A 7568-nucleotide genomic window follows, 5' to 3' on the forward strand; every position below is an offset into this window, starting at 1 on the left:
TCACAAGCTCTCTGGGGCCCAGAGAAAATTACAACTGGAGAATTTAACTAATAATGGGTCCTGACAAAGAGAAATGAAAGATGTTTTCATCTATTCCAAACTCAACACATATTCAGAAGCAAGATGTATCCTACAAATATATTTCCTTTAACTTGTAAACATCTCATTCCCCTATAAAGCCTTGAATGAAGAGGTGCTCAGTAAATACTGGCTAAATTGAATTAAGTTCACTCCTTAAAATATATGGGGAAGACAACTAAGCCCTTTTTAAAAGGAAGAGCAAAAATTCAAGAGAGAATTGTAAGGCGAGACAAAGAAACTATCCCATTCCAATTACCTCCTCTTCCCAGCAGTGGGAAGAGATCTACACCGATCCAAGTAAATATTGCCTCACAAATTTGCTACTACTGCCAACTTAACATACCTACTATTTCTTTGTTAATTTTTTTTTTCTCGGAGTCAAAATTGACACAATAAATTCTATAGTGTTCCCAACTGCATCAAGACCCAGAGTATAGACTTCTAACGCCAAATTCTAGATAAGATCCCAAAGCCATGCTGTTTCATCCAAAAAGTATGTTTAGGTGACAGGTTATGCATGGTATTGCAGAGGAGTTAGTCTCAAACAATAGAATCTGAAGCCTTAATATATCTGTTCAGAAACAATCACTCGCATCGTTCCAGCAGAGTCAGTTTTCCCTTATTTTACATTTATTTATTCAGAGACTTCTAAATATATGCTGATCTGTTGAAACAGACTCTGGGCCCAAGTACAATAAAAACATTAATTAAAACACATGATTAGAAACACCCAGCGACAAGTCTGGAACAGCTTCAAATGAGCTCTGCCATTTAATTGTCGGTCGGTCATAGAAGATAAAGCCACCTGCAGGTGACCTGCACTTTGCCCCCTGGCTTCTCCATGGATTCCTGACCAGCTGATGCTAAAGCGGGTGCTCTCTGCCTAGAGATGGCCACGTCCAATTATTCCATTTCTCTCCTAACTCTTTATTTGGCACAATCTATACCTGCCTCTCATTTCATTTTGCAATGGACTAACAAGAAATTCACAAAATCCCCAAATTTGGCAGAGATCTGAGCATGGGAACCTTACATAACTGTTGGGCATTAGCAGGGCAAGACCTGAAGAGCTGGGTGCCCTCTGCTGAAAAGTGCCCTGTATTTTGTGGGCAGTGTAACTCTCCCTGAGATAGTCTACCCCTGGTTCTGGCTCTGAAAACTTCTGAATGAAGAAGCTGCAACTGAATTAACATAGAATATACAATGTAAGAGTCAAAAAGAGTCCATGGATTTCAGATAGTGTAGACACTTCGAATCTGAGGAGCAGGGGACACCCATCTTCAAAATAGACCCATCTACAAAAATAGGTAATAAACCTTTACTCCCTTGTGACATAAAAAATTCCTTAAATTCCAAATTTGTTTACTCAGCTAATTAGGCATGAAAATTTCGAATCTAGCACAGGCCTGTTAAGAAGCTCTTGTTAAATGCAGACATGTTCTGTCAAAGGCCCATACCCAGTGAAGGATGCCATCAATAGGTAATATGACTTTATTGTTAAGTTCTATCCTTTTCTTAAAGGTCACGGGAAAACAAAAGCAAAATATCTTGGCTTCCTTCTTTTATGTATGATTTTCCCACAAATCTCCTATCTTAGAAAAATAAGAAAAGAGATTTGAAAGAAAACAATAGAAGATCAATGCTAGGTAGGAATAGTATTTCAAAAGTGGTGGTGGGAATGTATCATTTGCTGTTCCACTGAATTGCGTATTATTCATTTCTCTTTTTTTTCTTTAACGCCAAATGTGTCCATATCTTATTACAAAGAGGCTACCACCAAAGAAGATAAAAAATGCCTTTTATCTTGCATCTGACCCAAATTATAGCTCTGAAATCCCTTTTCAATCAGCCGTGGTGTTTTTCACAAGTTTTCGATTTTGTCAAATTAGCTGAATCTTATGTGCTGCCTGTTACTACATTCTAAAGCGCCAGATTGGTACCTAAGAGGAAAAAATAACATTTTCCTTCACTCTTAACCCACATTCGGACTTCTCATGCTGAATTTAATCCCCAGAGCCAGCAACTTTAACCAAGATTCAGTATTACTTTCCTGTTCCTGAGAGCTAGGCTTTCCCCAGATGTAGCTCTTTTGTTTCCCTTTGCATTTTAAATAGGCCATTTTGGAGCATGGCTCTTGTTTTCTTTTCTTTAATATATGCACCCCTTGGGGCTGCACTAAAGCTTAGGATGGCTCTCTGCCGGCAGTCAGGGCAACAGAATGTCTACAAGATCAGGCTTTGTCCTACAGTTGGCATCCATTGTGCAGCCCCAGCTGAATAGGGAGATTGCAAGTCAATTTTCTCAAAAATGCAGGGTCCCTGATATTCTAACATAGACACTTGAATCTCACACAGGTTCCTCTGTTTTGTTTGTTTTAAACATGCAGTAACATTTCCCTAATTGATAGTTCCTAGAATAAAGTATTCCACAGAAGTCAATTTTTCAAACAACTAAAGACTTGTTAATGTAAGAATGTGATAAAAACTCTTTGAATATTTTAAATAGTTCTCTTGGATATCAAACAAGGTGTGCTAAATGTATTTGACTTTTTCTTGATGATTGAGGGTCCACTTTAAACTATCAGTTATTACATTGGGGTATAAAACAATAACAGATACATGGAATTATTTGCCCCTATGTTAAAAAAGCCACAATCTTTTCTTGATTACTTTGGCAAATTTTAATCTTTATTTCTATCTCTTTCCACACTATCAAATTAACAGTGGTCACTTTACACCAATTTTCATGTCAGGCCCTAGAAACAAACTTTGGGTTCATTGCTTCCAGTTTTCAGATGGCTGGAAACCCAAATAAGTTTACATTAAATATAAATCAGTTTTGGGTTGTATTCTGAAGCTCACTTTCTGATCTAAATCCATAAGCATTAGTGCATGAATGTGTGGCATCTATTCTGGTTGCTCAAAGCCCTTGGGTTCTTCATTAGTTCTTCATCTGTATTTCACAGAAGAGAAATTACCAGATACTTATGCTGGGGTGTTGTACAGTTAAGTTCAGCATTGAGCTACCAGTTTGTTCACTCTAAGAGTGCTTCTCTTTCCTTCTTGTTCTTGTCTTCTCTTCATCCCTCTGATTCCTGCTTTGAGCCATTTCAGTAAGCATTGAATCATCCACTATAAGGAAAGAAATCATAGTGGAAAGCACAAGGCATTTTAATCTATGCACATTGAACTTTGATTTTGGGGGGGGAGGGGCAAGAGTTAAAGGGTTAGTGAGAGGAGGATGAAAATACATCTCAATGGAAGATTTTATTTTTTAAATTTGCCTCTCATCAAAATGGAAGTATGAAGTTTGGCTATACCCACACAAGCACTTGCAATTCTTATATTGTTGTAATCTCCCTGTTATAAAATCTCAACCTCTTTGACTAAAATCCCAACAACTATTTGAAATGCCTATTCAAGATGACCCAGGCAAAATTGATTCAGAATGTCAAAAGAGCTCCCACCAGAAAGAAGATAAAGTTCTTACTCGATACCGCACCATGATGTTGGCACCAGTTGGTTTGCAGAGGACCATTCTTGTTTTGAAACCAAAACTCCCATATCTAGGGAACTTTCTTAGTCCTAGGCAAATCGAAACATTTGATCACCCTAGGGGGGGATGATCTCTCAATGTTTTCTTTTGTATTCCCCCAGGTGGTCACCTTGACCTTCTAAGCAAAACTTTCTAATTTTACATTTAGCATTTCTAGGAATTTAAAGACTCCCTTTCCTTTTCTCCTTCTGCCCAGTCAATCTAGATAATTCTTTCTTAATAACATCTCTAATGTCGGTCTCTTCTTTTCTTATGGCCACAAACTTGGACTTTATCCCTTGATCCTGGACTACTGTAAAACTTCCACTTAGTCACCCTGTCTCCACTACAATGTGTTTGCCCTTCTCAGATTCACCTTTTCAAAACCTTGTTTTGCACAAGGTTCAGTTGAAGTCCCACATCCTCCATGAAACTTGGTATCTTCCCTAGCAGCAGGGGAAGCATAACCAGTGTGGGAGAAGGGAGTGGTAAGAGGTGTCAGCTGCTATGCATTAGTAGAGGTGCTATAGAAACAGTGAAGGCTGTCACCCTCAGAATCAAGACAGGCTGAAAAGGGGAAAGATAAGCAAGGCACAGAGATCAGTAATCCAGAAAAGGTTGTATGGGAGTCAATCACCACACCAAAGAGTCCTAGCCACAGACAGAAAACTCCAGTGTCCAGTCAACTGCTAGGGTATGCTAGGCTCAGCACACTAGAAGCAGGAAGTTCATACCCAGCAAATCCATAGGAGAACTGACTTTGCACCATACCTAGTTCAAGGCAAGGTGGGCTCCATGAGAAAGGAAAAGGAACTGCAGTAACAGAAACTGCCTGTCCTATTCTTTACACGGTTAGCAAGTTTTAATTTGGAAAGCTGTTAATATTTTAAAGTACACATCCCTTAAATGCAAAGACTACATCTTATAACTCTCTGTATTCCCCACACCTAGAAAACTACAGTCAATAAATATTTGATATAAATAATAATAAAATGTATTCCCACGTTCCAAAGACCAAGTGCATAAGAAACCATGAGAAGGTTACGGTGACCCCACTTCTTTTCAGGAAGTCTGGAAGTCATCTGGCTCGTTGGGTTTAAGATGCACTAATCAGCAAATACAGAGTAGACACAAATCCTCCCTTTCCTCTTTTTAAAACTTCAGAGCAAAATATTAACTCTCCTACTCCCTTTTGTATCTTAGTTCAAATCCTAAGCACAAGAAAAGAAAATAGCAAAGCAAACTACCTTTCACCAAACTCCAAACCCAAAATATACTCATGTTTTTATGCTATAGTGTTTATTAGTTCTTGAAGTTCAACCAGATGGAATGAAGAATTGATCTAGTTCAGTTTTTCAACTTGAGAGTCCTCAGCACACATGCTAAATCACTTCTTGAGCAAATGCCATGATGTGTTCATGCTGAGAAACACTTTAAAATGATAAAGTCTTAAAAAGACTTTGCTAAGAGTATATTTTTCATTCAATAACATTTAGGGAAAAAATTCCAAGTTAAAATGAAGGCTTATTATGTTAGCTTTATAAAATGCAATCACCTTTCTTTATTTACTGATTATAAGGTCCCTGCAGTAAACAGGAAAAAAAGTGATAGTTAAGATTTATAAATAATGTACTATTGAAAATGCTTCAAGTGAGAGTCTTATTTTAAATGCCAAAGTAAACACCTACAACTATAAAAGGGAGCTGCCGTATTTTGTTTTCTATTTTTTTTTTAAAAAAATGTCAGTTATAATTTTGGAGAGTTTCTAAGGGGGAAAAGGAGGACTTCAAAATGAATCTCTGGTAAGAATCTGTATAAGACACCTAATGCTAGAATTATTATTCACTTTAAAGTATTGACCCTAGACTTTATAAATCACCTAAACCAGGATTTCTCAATCTTATGGCTAAACAACACATAATGTCTTATTTCTTCTATAAAGTATTTGTGTTTATTCAGTTAATTGCAGAATTTATTAATTAACATTTTGGACTGTATAATTCTTTGTTATGGTGGGCTGGCCTATGCATAGTAGGATAAAGCAATAACCCTGACCTCAACCTACTGGGTACCAGGAGCCCAGGAGTATCCCCACCCACAACACTTATGATGACCAAAAATGCTCTAAACATGGACAACTGTTCCCTGGAAGGCAACCCCCCCACCCCCACCCCAGTTGAGCACCACTGATTTAAACCAGAGAAGGGTAAAACAAAGAATCAGTGATGCCAAGGGAATGCTGCACTAAACAAGATAATCAGCTCAGACAAATGGTAGAAACAATGCACAGAACTAAACATCCCTGAAAAAAATTGAAACATAAGACCTAAATTGCAAGAATGGTGGTATACCAGAGAAAATCAAAAAGGCCAGCATCAGTGAAATATTTGAGAAACAATTTTCTTAAACTTTTATATGAAAAAAAAAATCTATCTGGATAAAGAAAGTGAATCATAAAGCTTCTCTCAGAAACAGTCTGCAAAGAATGAGAGCTCCTCTATCCCCCAAAACTGTACTTGCCAAGTATTTATCATTTAAAAATTAAGATTTTACAAACTTCTAAGGAATCAGTACTAGTTTGGAAAGCTATTTTTTCCAATATTTTTGTGAATTCCTCCTTGAATGTAAAGACTAGCTTAGAATTTTGTATTCCCCACACTCAATAGTATAGTCTCTCGATAAACATTGAATAATAATGAAATGTGCCTTTGTTATAAAAAGTATTAAGAAGACATTCTAAAGTATGGTAATATGAATGATTTTGGACATCTTACCTTGAAATAAGAAGGGCTATATGGAAAAACCCAGATAAAGTTCAGCAGAAATATCAGAGTGGGAAGAGCAAAGGTTGGAGAGTTGGAAAGAACTGACTTAAATCCCCAGCCGTGTTGGTCCTAGATATGTGACTTTGGTTCTGTTTACTCTGTTTCACTCCATAGAATGAATATAATAATCCTACTTCAAATGACAGTTAAGATAATTACATAGGATATAGTACACATAGTAAGAAAAACAAATCAGCTCTCTCGAACTCCCTAAGAGAAATAGGATTCTAAGCACAAGCGCAGTTTCTACCCAAGTTAACTTATCTCTTTGAAGTCAGAAAGAGAAAAATTTCAAATCATTGCAGACCTGTAACAAAGTGTCAACAAAGTCCCACACCAACAATGATAATGCAAAAATCTAGGATACAATATTAATAGATTATTATCAACATTAATAGATTACTATCAATAAAAAGTCAATTAGTAAATTTGGTAATCTTTTACAGAACTGTAAGGTATGAAGAGAAAATTACAGAGAACATATAATGTGCTATCTCTTCTATAAAGTATTCGTGTTGATTTAGTTAATTGTAGAATTTATTAATTTTTTTAAAAGAACGGTTCTGTATAACTGTGTTAATGCTTTTTCAAAAAAGAAGATTGATTAAGCTGAATATATTTGTTTAAAATTATCTTCCACCTTTGTTTTTAAAAGCTTTTAAACTGAAGGTTCTTTCTGGAGTCATAGAAATATTCTATTTCTAATTCAAGTGTTGGTTACAAAGGTATATTCATTGGTCATAACTCATCGATGGTTCATTTAAGATCCTTCTTTTCACTATGTGTGAAAAATATATATACATATACATATACATGTATGTATATATTTGTGTGTATATATACATTTGAGTATATATTTTTTGTATATATGTATTTGTGTGTATATGTATGTATATTTATATATATATATAACTTTTAAAAAAAATTTTAATATAGCTGGAAAAGTTGTATGATCTAGTTTTCCTGTAACTGAAACTGGTCTATTTTTATAAACTAGTTTTAATTGTCAAAATAATAAATATATAAATTTGAAAGAAAGAAAGAAAGAAAGAAAGAAAGAAAGAAAGAAAGAAAGAAAGAAAGAAAGAAACAAAGAAACAAAGAAAGAAAGAAACAAAGAAAGGAAGG

The 7568-nt window shown here is 35.7% G+C and overlaps 1 pseudogene; it reads left to right on the forward strand.

The window, feature by feature from the left end:
• Positions 1 to 3490: 3490 nt before the first annotated feature.
• The window catches only part of LOC102892171, a 29368-nt pseudogene continuing 25290 nt past the window's right edge, over positions 3491 to 7568 (forward strand).

The sequence above is a fragment of the Pteropus alecto genome, unplaced genomic scaffold (genome assembly GCF_000325575.1).
Source record: "Pteropus alecto unplaced genomic scaffold, ASM32557v1 scaffold131, whole genome shotgun sequence".
In the NCBI taxonomy this organism is placed as follows: Eukaryota; Metazoa; Chordata; class Mammalia; order Chiroptera; family Pteropodidae; genus Pteropus; species Pteropus alecto.